The sequence below is a fragment of the Corythoichthys intestinalis genome, chromosome 11 (assembly GCF_030265065.1).
Source record: "Corythoichthys intestinalis isolate RoL2023-P3 chromosome 11, ASM3026506v1, whole genome shotgun sequence".
In the NCBI taxonomy this organism is placed as follows: Eukaryota; Metazoa; Chordata; class Actinopteri; order Syngnathiformes; family Syngnathidae; genus Corythoichthys; species Corythoichthys intestinalis.
In genome coordinates this window covers 45,546,245-45,565,513 of record NC_080405.1, presented here as the reverse complement: position 1 = coordinate 45,565,513, position 19,269 = coordinate 45,546,245, and positions in this window count along the sequence as shown.

Genomic DNA, 19,269 nt, shown 5'->3' with positions numbered 1-19,269 from the left:
TTACAGTGGTACCTCGACATACGATCACTTGGACACACGATCTTCTCGACATCCGACGTAAAATTTGATTCGACATGTTTCTACATCCGACGACATGCTCTAAATACGATGGTCTATGACAGCACCGCATTTTCTTTGTTTTCCCGCAAGACGGACGCATGGCAGATTTTCTTGTGAGAGAAATCAACATGGGTTCCTACAATGTTAGTGCGGGTGGTGAAAAAGGGTGATACTTACCGTTACCATTGACATGAAGATAGATATGATACAAAAATATGAGCGTGGGGTGCGCATCCGTGATATGACTCGCTCAACAATACAGCCGTGGACAGTCTATGACCGTCCTCCTCCGTTCACCAGTCTTAAGGTGGCAATTATTTTTGTGGTAATATTGCCAAAGAAATCGCCAGCTTTGTCAGGTTTCTAATCATTTATTCCACCAACTTGTGCCTAGTGTCCCCTGTATCAAGTCAACAGGGTGAAAGTGAAACTAAAAAGGCTCACTATCAAGTTAGCCACGCGATGCGTTCAGGTACACTACGCAAGCACATTCGCCACATTAGAACCCGGTTTGTTACATTATTACAGGTATTATGATTATTATGGCTATTATTATAATTATTATTCCAATTTTTATTCATAATGTATTTGATTTGCTCTTTGTGATTGATATTTACAATAGTAATATCAGTATTTATTGAGAATTTAGTGTAGGTTTTCTGGCAGTGGAACGAATTCATGGAATTATAATGTATTGTTATGGGAAAATCCTGCTCGACATACGACCATTTCGACTTACAAACAAGGTCCTGGAACGAATTAACTTCGTATGTAGAGGCACCACTGTAATCATTATACAGGCTAATGGTAGTGAATGTTCCACATCTATTTGACAGGTATACTCTTAACTGTCACTGAATGAGTTAAAAGCAGCATCCTCACAACAAGCATGCTGTCAAAAACCGTCCTATGATATGATGGTGCCGTTGTCCCTCTATTTCCCTGTAACGTCCTCCCACTGACCCCCTGCACTGACCCTCCCACTCCCTTTTAAATAGGGGATTTGGTGGAGCGGGAATCACTTGACATCATTAGTTGTGTAGAGCAGCCACCATGGCGGACTCGCTTGTCTTGGCTCATGAAAACGTGTCGTATTAGCTGTGCTGGGATCTGTGTAGAGACCTCAGGTGAGAGGAAGACGTAAGCATCAACACGGTCAGGGCGCACATGTGCAGCGTCACACAGCTGCCTTTACGCATACAGATTTCTAGCTGCCCTTGATGCCGATGGACATCTAATTTATTTGAACTGACGGGGATTGGCAGTGATCATTCTCTGCCAATGGCATTGAACTATGATATACTGAAAGCCAGCTCTTTCTGATGCAGTCACTGATCATGAAGAGATCATTAAACATGGGAGCGTCATTAAGTAACAGGATGACATACTAAAAAACCAACCAAAATACGTATCCATGACGTAAAAAATTATGGCAAAATAATGTAAATAAATGAATAATTATAATAATGAACTATACTAGTATATATTTACACAAAGAACAGGTGAAATACAGATGTAGACAGATTATTTAAAAACAGTAAAAATAAATATTTTTTTTATTCTCTGCATAGAATGTACACAGGTATTACACTGCCCCCAAGTGGCCAAGCCACACTCCAGAAGGAGTAGCACAAAGGGTTAAATTCTTCACATTTAATTTTAATTATGTCATGACTTTTGTTTTTTTTTTGAAGGACAACATTATAGAGAGACATTTTTTTCTAATTAAAAACTTGGAGGAGTTGAAATGGTGAAAAACAAATTCCTATGATTACTACTACCGTAATTTTCGGACTATAAGGCGAACCTGACTATATGTCGCCACCCACCAAATTTGACACGAAAACGGCATTTGTTCACAGATAAGCCAAACTAGATTATAAAACGCAGCCGTCCTCATTGTATTATGGGTTATGTACACCAAAAGATATCAACTGGAAACACTTTATTTGACAGCGGCATCATAAGACTGTCATTAGACCAAATGAAACACGATGAAGCTTTGAACCAATTGGCTGCTAAGCTTCATTGTTCAAGATGCTTCATTTGGCCATCACTGCTCCCTTGGGTGAGACAGTCAACCTCTGCTGCCACCTGCTGTCAACATTGTTGTCGTCCAACATGCCTCCTAGTATGCATTGCAGCGCTATAGATGTAAATAACAATCAAAATTCATGTTCTGTGCTGATTATTCAATTAGGCTTTCAGTTGTTTCATTAATTGCTAGCTTTGGTATTTGGTCACACTTTATTTGATATTATGGCCACGGAACTGTAATAAGACCATCATAATTATGACATGACACTGCCATGAGCATTAATGAATGCTTATGACGGATGTCATTTTATGTCATTCGGCAAATTACCGTATTGGCCCAAAGATAAGACGGCCCTGATTATAAGACGACCCCTCTTTTTCATGACTCAAGTTTGAAATAAGACTTTTGAACAACAAATTAATTTTTATACAGAAAATAATTACAGTACATCCGAAACGAATGATTTTAACAATATATTTGAGAGAAAAATTTTATTATTTTAGTTAACATTTAAATATGTAAACTAAAGTGCAATCACATTCGTAAATGAATGGCTTCTGGTTTTTGAAATGTAAATAAACAATTTATTGTGATAAAACAACAAAGTTGCAATAACTGCATTAACCATCAAATTGAAGTCAAACTAACTGTAGTCTTGAAACAAATCTGAATAAGTAAACACATTGCAATAAAATAATGCAAACTGGTTAAACTAAAAAGAGTACCTGAGATCTCTCATGACAGAACATCGCTTCAATAATATCTGGCGCCATCTAGCGTCGTGAATGGGTATAATGTCTAGACCGCGAATGTAAGACGACAACCTCTTTTTCAGTCTTATTTCAATGCAAAAAACACCGTCTTATGTTCGGGCCAATACGGTATCTCACTTTTGAATGGATGTAAAAGATCTGAGCTGGACATAAATGGAGTTAGTGACATAATTTGCCGAATGATACTTAATGACATCTCTCATAAGCATTCATTAATGCCCATGATTGTGTCATGTCACAATTATGACGGTCTTATAGCAGTCTTATGACACCGCTGTCAAATCAAGTGTTACCTATTTACCCAAATAAATCAATAAATAAGCCACACTGGACTATTAGCCACAGGATTCAAAATGAGGGGGAAAAGTAACGGCTTATAGTCCGAAAATTACGGTACTATTCTTGTAAAGTCAAGACTTTAAACCCCTCGAAACCCTATAAAAATATTTATTCATTCATTATTTCTGTGGCATTAAAGTGCGTACGACAGGATTAAAAAAAAGTCTTAAATAGCATTATTATGTGAATTAGAATCATATTTTGAGACGATTCGATTATATACAACAATTTGGCAAAGCGCAGATGACTAGAAATTAGTGTTTTAATCCGCCGTCTAGCCACGCCTACCATTATACGGCTGTAGCGTCCCCAAAAGGTGAATGACGTCAGCAGAAGAATGGTTTCATCTGATTTAGTATGCAGCCCATTGAGCGAGAATTATTCATAACGAGGAAAATGCGATGAAGAGAGCCACAAAATGTCATTGTTTCAGTCTCTCTACTCCAATATTTTTAAAGGATATTCTTTTTGTAGAAGTATTTTTCCCAATTGCCAAATAAATGGTATGGTCATGACAAATAAGAGTCTTGTGCTGAATGGAATATGAAATAATGAAAATGCATTTATTCAGTACGACATGGCAAAATTACTCCATAATGGTACAAAACTGTCGACTTCACCTTTACTGTAGCACCTCCCGAATGCTATATTATGCCGCCGTAGTTAGTCAGGCTTTTCTCATTTCCCTGGCCCCCGGCTTCGGAGAATATAAGCAAACCAAGAGGCGTGACAGCTAGCCGACATGCTAACCTGAACCGAGTGACGTCAAAAAGTCTTATTTTCGCTTTTCGAAGCTAAAAATTAAACAAAACTAGCCAGGATCATGTCACACTGCGGCAGGGTTGTCGATTGTCTTTGCCGATCGGCAACCTGCCCGCCAGAGAGCAAGTTACAGCTCGTACCCCTGCTACTACGGACAGGAGAGCTCGCCGGGGAAGCAGCTGGAGAGTACCGCCGGACAAACCGGCCAACGTCGTAGGAACGCGTAGCTTCCACATGGTCAACACGAAGATAATGAAAAACAATGCTTTACTACACGGCGATGACATAAACAAAGAGGGGCGTACAGTTGTTGTGCAGCTAACATGACAAACAGAATGTGTCTTAGGAGGTCTTTTCTACCTGCCCATCCATGATGAAATGGAAGTAAGTCCTTTACTTAAAGAAAGTTCGTAGTGTTCACTTTGTAATGGCTGTATTCGTGGCCATTTTTAACACAAAGTTGCAATTTCTGATGGGGTTGAAAATTTGACAGAACCCCGGGCACATGAAGAAGGCAATAAACCGAGTATAGGGCTCTCCCAGCGGGGGGATGTGCGACAAGCCACCGGTCGTCAGCCGAGGGGACAAGGAGCATGTCAGCTACAAAATGCAAGCAACCTACGTATTAAAATGATCACAGTATTTGACATAATACAAAACACGATGTTTACTCACTTTCTCGCAAGTCCAATGGTCCCAGAGTAGTAGGGCTTCTTTTGGCCAATATTCACAGGTGAATGGGAACCTTTTGAAACCCCAGAAAGGCTCACACGCCTCTCCCTGGTGCAGCAACATTTTTCTGATGCGAAAAATAAACAAATTAATCCGCAAAATCAGCTGAATCTTTAGTCTTTCTCATACAACAGTACGGCTGGATAGTGAAGAGGTCTCCTTCTACCGTACACATCACAGCGCCCTCTTTCTCAACTCGAGACTGGAGCTGGAAGTCACTCATTTTCATGGCGCGGGATTCAAAAATTCAAACAAAACGATCACTTCCACACACATCCAAGCGGTCCATTCCATTCAGGAGCATAAAACACTGCGTGAAATATGAAATAAACATGCTTCTTGGTGTCTTACGCACTTTAATGTTTAATAGGTATTTAGATTGTATTTGGTTCCTTGAAAAGATTTTGTCTCTGTACGGAGTTCACAGAACCGATTCAAACCAAACTGAATTGAAATGCAAGGTGCATGCAAAATTGAAGTGAATTTTGGCACACCACCACCACCTCTTCTGTTATACTGCAACTGTAGATTCTTTTTGGCTGGATGGATTGCGGCAGTATTTGATCGAACAAATCGTCAAATTAAGTGACTTGTTTCCAGTGGTAAAAACGAAGCTGGATTTTCCATTTTTGTGCTTTGGGTGTCATGAGCGGCCCCTCGAGGGCAACCCGAACTACAAAAACATGTTTGACACTCCGGCCTTAAACGCATCAGCAGCATCAATAGCAGCAACAACAACAACAACAACTATTGGAAGTGTTTGTCATCTTGCCACTGGTGGAAGCGAACAAGAGCGTCCTCAGTCAGATGCCAGGTGACACAGCTCATTAACTTCTCCTCTGCGGCCATTCTTTGGCCTCCTCATTGTCTTGAGATATGACATGAGCCTTTGTTCAAAGCAGTTTTTCACCACCCTTTTCTCTCGGACAACCCCCTCACCCTCGATTCCGCCCCTCGCCCCGGGCCCGTAATTAGTGCTTTGCGCTGGGCGTACTTTCTCACAGGACTATGACACAATTAATCAGCACTTTCCCACCAATGGACAGTGGCCACATGATTCAATGGAGGACGCATTCTCAACTTGTGTTTGTTTTTCCACTCGTGCGAATATCAGGGTGGTGAAATCATGTTTGAATAACATGCTGTGATTGGAAATGAAGGGCAGCGCGGTGGACGAGCGGCTCGCGTGGCTGCCCTGCAGTGCCGAAGTTCGAATCTCGACTCCGGCCTGACAGTTTGGGGTTTTGTGTGTTCTCATCTTTAGTTTTCACAAGTCGTTTACCTGAATGCAAATGGACTACACTCTGAATTTGTGTTTTCCCATCGACGCTTTAGAGCGCCTCGTTGTTGGCTGCGAGCGTGCGCTCATTGTGGAGAGCAGTCAGAAGATTGAGAAGAAAACAAGTCCAACTGAACAACCAGTATGTGTACCGTATTTTTCGGACTATAAGTTGCAGTTGTTTTCATAGTTTGGCTGAGGGCACGACTTATACTCAGGAGCGACTTACGTGTGAAACTATTAACACTTTATGATATCATTTCACATGTTATTTTGGTGTTTTGGCGTGACACTGATAGTTTGGTAAACTTGTTAGCATGTTCTTTATGCTATAGTTATTTGAATAACTCTCAATAGCTTTGGCCACAATCGCGTTCTGCCTTTGGCAATGTGTGTTCAATTGTATCATTAACTTTTTTACATTGAAATGCATGCTTTTAGTTTGTGGCGCTTTCACGCCCACGTGGGGGCGCACTCACGCTTGTTTATGCGAAGAAGAGCGCTCACACGCCAGAAGAAGACGGACAGCTACGCAGCATCTCTGTCTGAGTGAATGGGCGAGCGAGAGAGAGAGCGACACGGCTGCGAACCTACGTTCATTGTTTATGCTTGTAAAATATCTCTACAGAGGCAACACCTGTGTGGATTATCTTTTCTGTTGTTGTTGTGTGTTTTCCACGATGTGCTAATGCTAGCGAACGCATGCTAACCATTTTTATCATTGCTGTAATAGCACCTAATTATCATTTATTTACGTTGATGCGAACCTGTTTGGTATCGTGGACGAAATTGATTCAGCAAATTATACGGACGTCCAGCATCGTCATTTGGGAGTTTAGCTCACTGTATAGCCAGGACCGAGCCGTCGCGTCCTGGTGTGGACAGTATGTTCGCATTTCGTTGTTCATGCACTGTACACTGTACACTTATCCAGCATGTTGTTCTCTAATGTATTTTTATATTAAATTGCCTTTCAAGGTGACATATCTGTTCTATGTGTTGGATTTTATCAAGTAAATTTCCCCCAAAATTCAACTTATACTCCGGTGTGATTTATATATGCTTTTTCTTCTCTTCGTTGGGCATTTTATGGCTGGTGCGACTTATACTCAGGTGCGACTTGTAGTCCGAAAAATACGGTAGTTTAAACTGGAGACTTAAGAATGTCATTACTCATTTCATGGAAAGAGTGGCTTGACTTTTGGTGATTTTGACGCCGAATTTTATATATATTTTTTTCTAATGTTGCTCAAGTCCGATACCTGGCTGTATGCCAATACAATATAATGGCTGTCATAGCTACAGCTTAAACGACTACACGAATAATTCGAGTAACTCAATTAAAAAAATTTATCGAGGAATTTTATCCATCTCGAGGAATCATTTTGCATGACGTTTTGCCTGACTACTTTTAATTCGGCACAACACGCTGACGTCACGTGCGTACAGGAACAAGACAGAGGCGGCGGATATATATTTGATAAGCTGACGGAAGCAAAGAGTGAGGCACCAAGAAAATATAGATAATGTCAAAAAAGTTGGAGCATTTCAAGCTGCACACCAAGGCAAACAATGAAATAATGAAAATGCATTTATTCAGTACGACATGGCAAAATTACTCCATAATGGTACAAAACTGTCGACTTCACCTTTACTGTCGCACCTCCCGAATGCTATATTATGCCGCCGTAGTTAGTCAGGCTTTTCTCATTTCCCTGGCCCCCGGCTTCGGAGAATATAAGCAAACCAAGAGGCGTGACAGCTAGCCGACATGCTAACCTGAACCGAGTGACGTCAAAAAGTCTTATTTTCGCCAAGGCAAACATTTTTTTCATGTATTCACTGTAAGACAGTGCTTGCGTAACAATGCAGCACGTCTTCAGCTTCACCGAAGGCACCCCGTTTACTCCGCGAGCGGAGGAGCTATACCCGGGACAAGTTAACGTAGTGCTAATAAATAAAGATTAACATGACTGTGCCTTAGTAACGTAACGTTAGCCCCGTGGAGGGCTAGGTTTCTATTAATTAGGATAACTTTCGATGCGTAGCTAATGTGTCTTTCATACAGGCTTTAGTTAATCTGTAAAAACACAGCGCTGTAGAGTGATGAGGGCGTAAAAAAAAACATAATAAAGCTACCTGTGATTTTAGCTCAGTAGTCATTGATGGATAAAACACCAAGTAGCACTGGTGCCTAATGTAAGAAGGATAATTGAACACCACATGATTGGATGTTTATCACCATTAGGGGTGGGAACCTCTTGGTAACTCTCGATATGATATGATATATGATACAAAGCCCACAATAACGATGATCTCACGATATGGCGATACAACAATTATCGATACATTGGACAGGAAATCCATAAGCGGGGTTTAAATTTCCTATATATATAAAAGTTGCAAAGCAATAAAACAAACAACAAAAATGAATGAAATGAACAAAAAACGATATTTTTATAATCGGTCTAAATGATTTTTCGAACAGATCATGTGACGAGCACCTTAGACGGTCATTTGCTTTGCATATTATTTTCAAAAAAAAAAAAAATTAGGGGAGGACAATTTTATTTTTCAAAAGATTTTTTTCTTTGTTTGAAAATATATATTTTTTTGATTAAAGCAACTTTTTTGGGGATTGAATGATTTAGACACAAATGTCACACAAAAAGGATTGCTAAAATTAAAAAAAATGTTATGAAAAATTAAGTGTTCAAATGCAAATATTTGAGTCTCAAATATTTTTTCGCTTTCAAACTTTTTTTCTATGGTTAAAATTTTTCTTTTTTTTTTTTTGATTGAAGTCATTTTTCTTTTGAAAATATATTTTTTTTGTTTGAAGCAACTTATTTTTTGATTGAATAATAAAGACACAAATGTCCTAACCAAAATGTGGCCCAAACGCAAAACAACATTACTTTTATCAAAAAAGTTCAAAAAAAAAAAAAAAAAAATTGACATCAATCAAAAAAAAAGAAAAATAGCTTTCAAATGCAATTTTTTTAGTTTCAAATTTATTTTTGCATTCACACCCCTTTTTTGTTGATTGAAGTGACTTTTTTTTGTTGAAAATATACCGTATTGGCCCAAATATAAGACGGCCCTGATTATAAGACGACCCCCTCTTTTTCAAGACTCAAGTTTGAAAAAAGACTTTTTGAACACCAAATTAATTTTTACACAGAAAATAATTACAGTACATCCTAAACAAATGATTATAACAATGTATTTGAGAGGAAAAGCATGTTATTTTGCCTCATTCAAATCTTAATATCTGAACATTTCAATATGGAAACTAAAGTGCAATCACATTCGTAAATGAATGGTTTATTTACATTTCAAAAACCAGAAGCCAATCTATTGTGATAAAACAACAAAATTGCAATAACTGCATTAACCATCAAAGTGAAGTCTAACTGTAACTGTAGTCTTGAAACAAATTTGAATAAGGAAAAACATTGCAATAAAAAAAATGCAAACTGGTTAAACTAAAAAGAGTAGCTGAGATTTGTCATGACAGAACATCGCTTCAATGATATCTGGCGCCATCTAGCGTCGTGAATGGGGAGAGTAGCTGAGATCTGCAATGACAGAACATCGCTTCAATGATATCTGGCGCCATCTAGCGTCGTGAATGGGTGTAATGTCTAGACCGCGAATATAAAACGTTTCAGTGTTATTTCAATGCAAAAACACCGTCTAGTATTCGGGCCAATACGGTATATTTTGATTGAAGCAACTTTTTGGGGGGGGATCGAATAATGAAGACACAAATCTATCTCCATATGGCTCCACCCAGGGGATACAATTTTGACTGGGTTCAATGGATGACGATTTTGGCGAAAAGTATAGCTGTCTTAAGCAGCCTGATTTAGAATTCCCTCTGATTGGAAACAAAAAATGCTCATTTTCAACCTATTATCATAAATATTCTTGTAAGCTAATTTTATTGCTGAAACTGCGTTTTGGGGTCATTAACATGTTGTGCCCCCCCCTCCCCCGCCCCAAAAGTCAAACTTCGCCTATGAGGAAATCATTCTACAAAACAACTAATAAACAGAAAACAGGCTATTTTCATCCTTCTGCTGTGAATTGGATTGAGTTTATCACGAGTAGACGTCCAATCCGTTTGAGCTGAGATCCCTCCCACTTCAGACGAATTGGGCGCCAATGGTGGTCAAGCTGTTCGCGCCCCAACGATATATCGATTCTTGGTAGGAGTGTATCGATAACCTTTCGGGATACAAAGGATCACGATTTATCACCATTTCGATATATTCTATCACCCCCTAATCACCATCTTAGAAAGCACGTGAAGTGGTGTGCGTATTTGGCGGCCGTCTTGGGTAGGGCGAACACTGTTTGGAAAGTATATCTCTAAAATGCGCATCGGCATGTTATCTCGTAGTACTCCCTGACACCAATGACGTCATTTAGGTGATACCGATAATAGTATCGGTACTGGTGCAACACTAGTTTTTTCTTGATCATTCAAATAGCACACATAATGCATTTTCCTCAATAGTTTCGTCAAACTTATTCCATTTGTAAAAATAAAATAATACAGTAAGTAGAGTCACTGAGTTGTAAGACTCCAATTTCAGCAATGAACTAATGTATCCATTTTTGACAGTAGTAAACCCAATATACATGTTTTTGAACCCAGGGACATTGTGGTTTACAGTATTGCTGTTATTTCAACGTCCTCCGCATTGGTCTGTGTTTTCCACCAGCGCTACGGAGTACGTCCAGTAAGCACATTGGTAATCCTGTAAAAACACTTGTACAATCACGCACTGTCTCCTCTATGACGATGCCATGATGGTAAAATTGTAAGAAAAAAAGCACGACCGGACATAAGAGGCCACGAGGAGCCGCGCTTTTATTTTGACAGTAAATGACGAGTCGTGAAAAGTCGTAAGCGAGCTTTGTTTGCTTTGGAGCGTCTCGCCCCGGCTTTTTTTTATTTTCGCTCACTTCGGCTAAAACTCACAGAGACAAATCTTGTTAAAAGGCAAAACATTTCTGTTGGCACGGCTAATTGTTAAGTGTGTGGCTTTTTCTCACTCGCCGCGTCCGCGCCTCATACTGTATCTATTGTGTGTGCCCTAATAATAGAATATCAAGCAGTTGGCAAGCTAGGCTGCATTTAAAGCTTGAAAGCGAGAGAGGGCTCCATTCTATGTTTCATTTGGAAGTGATTGGGCCCACTGATCAAAGGTGGAGTCAGAGAAAAGCCTGGCAGGAGGTTTATGCACAAAAAAAAAAAAAAAAAAAAAACGAAAAGAAAAAGAACAGCGTCTCCCTCTTATTGGTTTAAATGTCAATATGCACTTTTTGACACACTTGGGTAACTCTGAGGTATGCCGATGGGAACAGAAAAGCATCTGAGGCGTTTCTTTTGGGGTTTTTGGTGGGCGTTTCATTTCACTTTGTGTCAAAGCGACTCACAAAAAAAACTATATTCGGCTCTCGGGTGAAAGTTCCTCATTAATTAAAGTTCACCAGTAAAGTTTAAAGTGGCACTAGTGTTTTTTTGTATTGATTTTTTTTCAATGATCTAATCTTAATTTATATATACTGTAAATGGAGCTTTGCGTGTGTGTAGGTGTGCGTTCGTTCCGTATCGACTGCAAAATGGCCGGGCGGATTTTGATGTACAGTGCCTTGCGAAAGTATTCGGCCCCCTTGAACCTTGCAACCTTTCACCACATTTCAGGCTTCAAACATAAAGATATAAAATTTTAAATTTTTGTCAAGAATCAACAACAAGTGGGACACAATCGTGAAGTGGAACAAAATTTATTGGATAATTTAAACTTTTTTAACAAATAAAAAACTGAAAAGTGGGGCGTGCAATATTATTCGGCCCCCTTGCGTTAATACTTTGTAGCGCCACCTTATGCGCCAATTACAGCTGCAAGTCGCTTGGGGTATGTTTCTATCAGTTTTGCACATCGAGAGACTGACATTCTTGCCCATTCTTCCTTGCAAAACAGCTCGAGCTCAGTGAGGTTGGATGGAGAGTGTTTGTGAACAGCAGTCTTCAGCTCTTTCCACAGATTCTCGATTGGATTCAGGTCTGGACTTTGACTTGGCCATTCTAATATCTGGATACGTTTCTTTTTGAACCATTCCATTGTAGATTTGGCTTTATGTTTTGGATCATTGTCCTGTTGGAAGATAAATCTCCGTCCCAGTCTCAGGTCTTGTGCAGATACCAACAGGTTTTCTTCCAGAATGTTCCTGTATTTGGCCGCATCCATCTTCCCGTCAATTTTAACCATCTTCCCTGTCCCTGCTGAAGAAAAGCAGGCCCAAACCATGATGCTGCCACCACCATGTTTGACAGTGGGGATGGTGTGTTCAGGGTGATGAGCTGTGTTGCTTTTACGCCAAACATATCGTTTTGCATTGTGGCCAAAAAGTTCAATTTTGGTTTCATCTGACCAGATCACCTTCTTCCACATGTTTGGTGTGTCTCCCAGGTGGCTTGTGGCAAACTTTAAACGAGACTTTTTATGGATATCTTTGAGAAATGGCTTTCTTCTTGCCACTCTTCCATAAAGGCCAGATTTGTGCAGTGTACGACTGATTGTTGTCCTATGGACAGACTCTCCCACCTCAGCTGTAGATCTCTGCAGTTCATCCAGAGTGATCATGGGCCTCTTGGCTGCATCTCTGATCAGTTTTCTCCTTGTTTGAGAAGAAAGTTTGGAAGGACGGCCGGGTCTTGGTAGATTTGCAGTGGTCTGATGCTCCTTCCATTTCAATATGATGGCTTGCACAGTGCTCCTTGAGATGTTTAAAGCTTGGGAAATCTTTTTGTATCCAAATCCGGCTTTAAACTTCTCCACAACAGTATCTCTGACCTGCCTGGTGTGTTCCTTGGTTTTCATAATGCTCTCTGCACTTTAAACAGAACCCTGAGACTATCACAGAGCAGGTGCATTTATACGGAGACTTGATTACACACAGGTGGATTCTATTTATCATCATCGGTCATTTAGGACAACATTGGATCATTCAGAGATCCTCACTGAACTTCTGGAGTGAGTTTGCTGCACTGAAAGTAAAGGGGCCGAATAATATTGCACGCCCCACTTTTCAGTTTTTTATTTGTTAAAAAAGTTTAAATTATCCAATAAATGTTGTTCCACTTCACGATTGTGTCCCACTTGTTGTTGATTCTTGACAAAAAAATCAAATTTCATATCTTTATGTTTGAAGCCTGAAATGTGACGAAAGGTTGCAAGATTCAAGGGGGCCGAATACTTTTGCAAGGCACTGTAAATTTACAGAGTTTCACTTGTTTCTCAGAGTGTTTTTAGATGGGTTTGATCTCTTCAGACCTCCATTTAGAGTGGAAAATTAATTTGAAACTCCAAGATTTAGAATAGAAAATCCCAGATTGTGGAAGCGACTGCGCTGTCTATAGGGCAAGAGATGCATTTCATGCGATTTCATAGTCGCAGTCAGCTTTCAAACTTTACACTCTCATATACAATTTTAAATGTGGTGTGATGATAATTTATGGCCTTGAGTACTCCACAACAATTTTCAGGAATATTACTAAGGGATTCATTTAGGCTGTATATTTATACTGTAGTGACCAGTGTTGTTTTCTTCAACGATGATGAAGGGAAAAGAAACCGTCATCGCACACACCATATAATTGTTTGCATTAGTCTAACACAGGGGTCAGCAACCTTTTTGGTGTGGAGTGCCACTTTCAAATTTTCTTGTCAATCAGTGTGCCACCCCAAGATTAATGACGCGCATCCGAATTTTTATATTCAGCAGAGCTGTAATTTTACTCCAAATAAAAAAAAACAAAAACATGGACATACATTTAATTTGTATAACTACCATTCGTCTTCATCAATTAACTAAAAACTAATGCATATTGTCGAAAATATCAAAACTTGAAAATAAGTGCAACAGTAATAAAAGCTGTACAGCTGCACCATTTTATGCAAAAATATCACACACACACACACACCCCAGCACGCAAAGGGGAACGGGTGTGATTCTCAGTGCAGGTCTCTCACAGTACAGAGAGCCTTCAAAGTCAGAACAGCCGACTCTTACATTTTGTCTTGTTCACTAGCAACTTAAACAGTGAATTATATGCACAATTTTAGATTTTATATTACAAATATAAAAGATACCTACTTTAATGTGTTCCTTGGCCCTGCTTTCTATGAATTTTCATGTTTTGTCTCGTAGTGGCGTTTGACACTTGTTGTGCGACACACAACTCTCTCGAGGCATAATGCACAAAAAGAGCTACCAGAAGTAACCAGGCAACCAGTTCTTACCGGTATCCCCATGGGGCCGCTGTCCCCTACAATATGATCGGCTTGCTAGTTAAGCGTAGAAGAATTGGGCGTCTGGGCGAGAAAAAGAGGGAGCGAAGGAAGGTGTTGAGAGAGAGCGGAGAGCGCCGTAAAAAGGAGAGAAGAGGCTGTGTCCCCCGCTGGTTTTTGTTTTGTTTAATAAAAGTCTCCAGTAAAACGCCATCCAACGCGTCACAGTGTTTTTATACACATTGCCACCTCTCCGAAGTAAGCACCGGATGAATCGACGGCAACGAGCCACGTTAATCGCCGGTCCATTCCATACTACAGTGCAAGCATCGCTTCACCCGCTGCCCTGACCTGACGGCTGGCAATCGGGGTCCAACCGGAGTGTTGCGATGCGCCGGGAAAGGGGTGTACAGCCCCATATCTTAAGCGACCGGCCTCTGCGCCGGGGCGAGGGTGTGACATCGGGATCTCAATTCAAAGTTAAAGCGACGGGGCTCCCGGCGCGGACGCCGGCAAATCGCCGGCTGTCTACTCGCTTACTGGCCCGCCGGCCTCCACGCTGGGGCTTGGAGTAACAGTACCAAAAAGTGCAGATTGGTAACACTGTGTACTTCCACAAACTCTCTGACTGGTTGGCTTCGTGACACGTTAGTAGCGGGTGCTGAATTGAGCGCGCAGAATTGAGCGCGCAGAGGAAAAAAAAAAAAAAACGAAGAGCGCAGGAATCGAGAAATTGAAGAGCTGCAAGTGTGCTCAAAATCCATAATTGTTCGCAAATAACGCTATAGGCAGAGGGGTCGGGAGGGACGCTCCTGTAAAGCCCTAAATAACAGGACGTGCAACTAAAAATGTCTTAATTTCAGGTAAAAAAAAAATATATATATATTATTTTGCCATGCGCTCGCGTGTCACTGGTTAACCCTTCGCGTGTCAGCACTGGCACGCGTGTCATAGGTTGCCGACCCCTGGTCTAACACATTCATCTAACTATTGTTTAAGCAGACTCCACTACATGCCCTTTGACACAGTAAAGTGAATCACCTTATCTGGGCTAATAAGGGGGAGATGAGAAAAATGCTACATTTTCTCGTAGGCACCGTCTAACTGTTTGCATTACTCTAACACACGTAATATAATTAATCAGGAAATAGTATCATTTTCATATTTACGGTAGGACTGCACTACTAATATAAAATAAATAGCACACCATACTTTAATGAGAAGAAATAGAAGAGATACACAATGCCGTCTTATCACAGAAGCCCAACGCATGCGTCACGAACAAGATTGACGCACCAACTCTTGCAATCAGCTCTCCCAGCAAACTCCAAGGGCAAAGCGCTTTGTCCTAAAACAAGTAGAGATAGCCCGGACAACAAAGTTGATTGCGGGCGTCCCATCCGCGCACAAACCTAAGCCGCCCAAAACCGGCCACAGAGGGGAAGACCCTAAAGCAACGCCCAGACACACCTTCGGACACACCTTCGACACTGCCCGCTTCACCAAGGACTTTAAAAAGACTGGACACTGAGATAAGACAGATTTTGCTGCTCGGAAACATGTAGCCTTGTTTTGGATTCAGAATTGTCCCTCCGTCGTCTGTTTTTTGCCTTGTTTTTGACCATTGTCGACGAATAAATTGTCAACCTGCTTTCGGCGAGTCTTTTTCAAACTTTTGGAACATGGAGTCAGTACAAAGGGTTAATATCAGAGGTGGACGCGCGGAAGTTCTGCCTTCCCGGTTGGCGCGCGCGGGGGCAGCATCGGCCTAGCGGCACTTGTTTTGGCTGTCGCTGTTTCCGTGCGTTTTGGCTGGGGGGGGTGAATTTCAACAATGACTATAACAAAAATATTTCGTCAACGAAAAATTTTGTAGTGACGACGATGAGACGATAACGAGCTAAAAATTTGTCTTGGAAGACTAAAACATAACAACACAAATGTCTGTTTCGTCTGATGAGATGAGAACGAGACGAAAATGCACCACAGTTTCCATCTCATGTTCACAATGTGTGACATTTTATGTGTAGTTGACCTGCATTGTAGCAATGTTGGGTTGTGTCACTCATGTGACGTGTGCCCCCCCCCCCCCCTAACTCACCCACTAGTGTCCTCGCAAGTCTCCCAATTGCTTGTTTTAAGAGACACGGTAAGATTTGTCTTCTTATCTTGGCAAGAGAGAATATGCAATGTTGCTTTAGCCTTTAAAGGTCTGTGCTGAGTGATAATATCACACTAAATCTTACTCGTAGCTTTAGCGTGCCATTCACGTGGCATTAGCGTTAGGCTATTGTTAACGGCAAGCGTCCTCTTCAAGTCCCAGACAACTTTTTATTACATACAGTTGTTGGCGTCAAGGAGGGTATGATTAATTGAAAATAATGTACTGTTTTCCTGCTGAGTGTGTATTATTACCCGATAGATTTGTAGATGCTTGTAGATTCTACAATATGTGCTCATCTGTCAATGTTCATTCAATATAGTTGGAAACCTTTTTTTAATTTAATTTTGGAGTGAAACTTTCGAATGTTACAGACGAAAATATTTAGTAAACAAAAACTAGACAAAATTAGTTTGAGTTTGCATCAACAAAAACTGGACGAAGATTTAAAATGACTAAAATATGACTAAGACTAAAAAGTATTATCGTCTAAAAGACAAAGACTCAGAGGAGAATTAAAAGGGCTGCCAAAAACAACACTGGTCTCGACTAGGCCTGCACAATATATATCGTTTGAACATCTTTATTGCAATGAGCGGATGCGCAATAGTCCCATTGCAGGGTGTGCGATTGTTTTTTTTTTTTTTTCATGTAAACTTTTGTTTTTCTTCATGAAAGAAACAGTTGTGAAGAGACATAGTTTCCTGGATCCCTTTTATATCCACCAATCTTCATCATTCACAGATAAACCCCCTTAGCCTGGATTAAACAATATTATGTGAATACTGGGATGTTCCGATCGCATACTGTTGCATCCGGGTCCGAGTCCAAGTCACCAGATTTTGAGAATCTGTCGATACAGTGTCCCGATCCGATACTGAAAATACGTTTTTTTTAAATTTTTTGCTTTGACGCTTATGCTGCCGAGAACAACCTCTCACTTACACAATGAATGAGTTGCAACAGCACACTTCAGACTGTTTACCAAGCTTAATGATGATTACATTTGTGCCTTTGATCGTAGAGCTACCAAGGCGTCTCAGGCCAGATCAAAGCAACAAACCTGTCAATCATCATTAGCTTTGAGTACCAAACGCCAGCTGCACTGGTGACCAAGAAAAACTATTTGGTTGCACTGCTTTTCAGGAGGGAGGGTGAGAGGCTGTACAGGCATGAAGCAGAGGAACAAAAATATATTTTTCAAATTAAAAAGCCTGATCTTTTTCACCCGGTTCTGATCCTCTGACAAATGGCGCGGTCAGCCTGATGGGGACATCTCTAATGAATACAATTAGGTCATAGTGATTCAAACAAAGTCTTCCCAAACGGAGTTATTCAAGTCCGGTTTAAATTCTTCTTATTTTAATGTTGCTATATATATATATCGCAATATATCGCAAACCCCCCCAAAAATGGCAATGTCAGGTTTTTTCAATATTGTTCAGCCCGAGTAGCGACTGTTATTTATTATGTGGATTTACTCATTTGCTGCCACCTTCCCAGCAGGTGAGGATCCACCAGGCTGGCATGGGGTGGAAACTGCCATCCAAAAAAAAAACAGAATTTCCACCCCAGCAATGGTTCATAGGTAGTTGCGGCAACCATGACTGTGAGTGGTGGTTGCCGTTGTTATGCTCTGGTGTTTTCTGTTTGATAAGGACACTGTCTCTTGGGGTCATGTGGTGTATAGGGCACAAGAGCAGCAAGTGTGAAACATAAAATAACTCTCTCTCCTTATCTCCACGTCGCTCGCCACAATACTGTACGCAGTGACCGAAAAGCAATTGTGCATTCAAATTTTTATGGTGTCCTTTTACCATTGCTGTAATTTTCGGACTATAAGGCGTGCCTACAATAAGCCGCCACCCACCAAATTTGAAACGAAAACTCCATTTGTTCAGAGATAAGCTGCACAAGACTATTTGCCGGAGCTGTATTATGGGATATTTATACTTGGGCTGTCAAAATTATCACCTTAATGGGCGGTAATACATTTTTTTAAGTAATCACGTTAAAATATTTGACGCATTTGACGCACATGCCCCGCTCAAACAGATTAAAATGACAGCACAGTGTAATGTCCACTTGTTACTTGTGTTTTTTTGTGTTTTGTCAGCCTCTGCTGGCACTTGGGTGTGACTGATTTTATGGGTTTCAGCACCATGAATGAGCATTGTGTAATTATTGACATCAACAATGGTGAGCAACTAGTTTATTTTTTGATTGAAAATTTTACAAATTTTATTAAAACGAAAACACTAAGAGGAGTTTTAATATAAATTTTCTATAACTTGTACTAACATTTATCTTTTAAGAAATACAAGTCTTTCTATCCATGGATCGCTTTAACATAATGTTAATGCCATCTTGTTGATTTATTGTTATAATAAACAAATACAGTACTTATGTACTGTATGTTGAATGTATATATCCGTCTTGTGTCTTATCTTTCCATTCCAACAATAATTTACTGAAAAATATGCCGTATTTTATAGATGGTTTGAATTTCGGTTAATTACAATAAATTAATTTTTAAGCAGTAATTAACTCGATTAAAAATTTTAATCGTTTGACTGCCATAATTTATACTAAAAGATATTAACCGGTAACACTTTATTTGACAGTGGCGTCATGAGACTGTCATAAGACTGTCATAATTATGACATGCCAATGTCATGAGCATTAATGAATGCTTAAGACAGATGTCATTTAGTGTCATCTGGGAAATGATCTCACTTTTGAATGGATGTAAAAGATCCGAGCTGGACATAAATGCAGTTTTGCCGGATGACACTTAATGACATCTGTCATAAGCA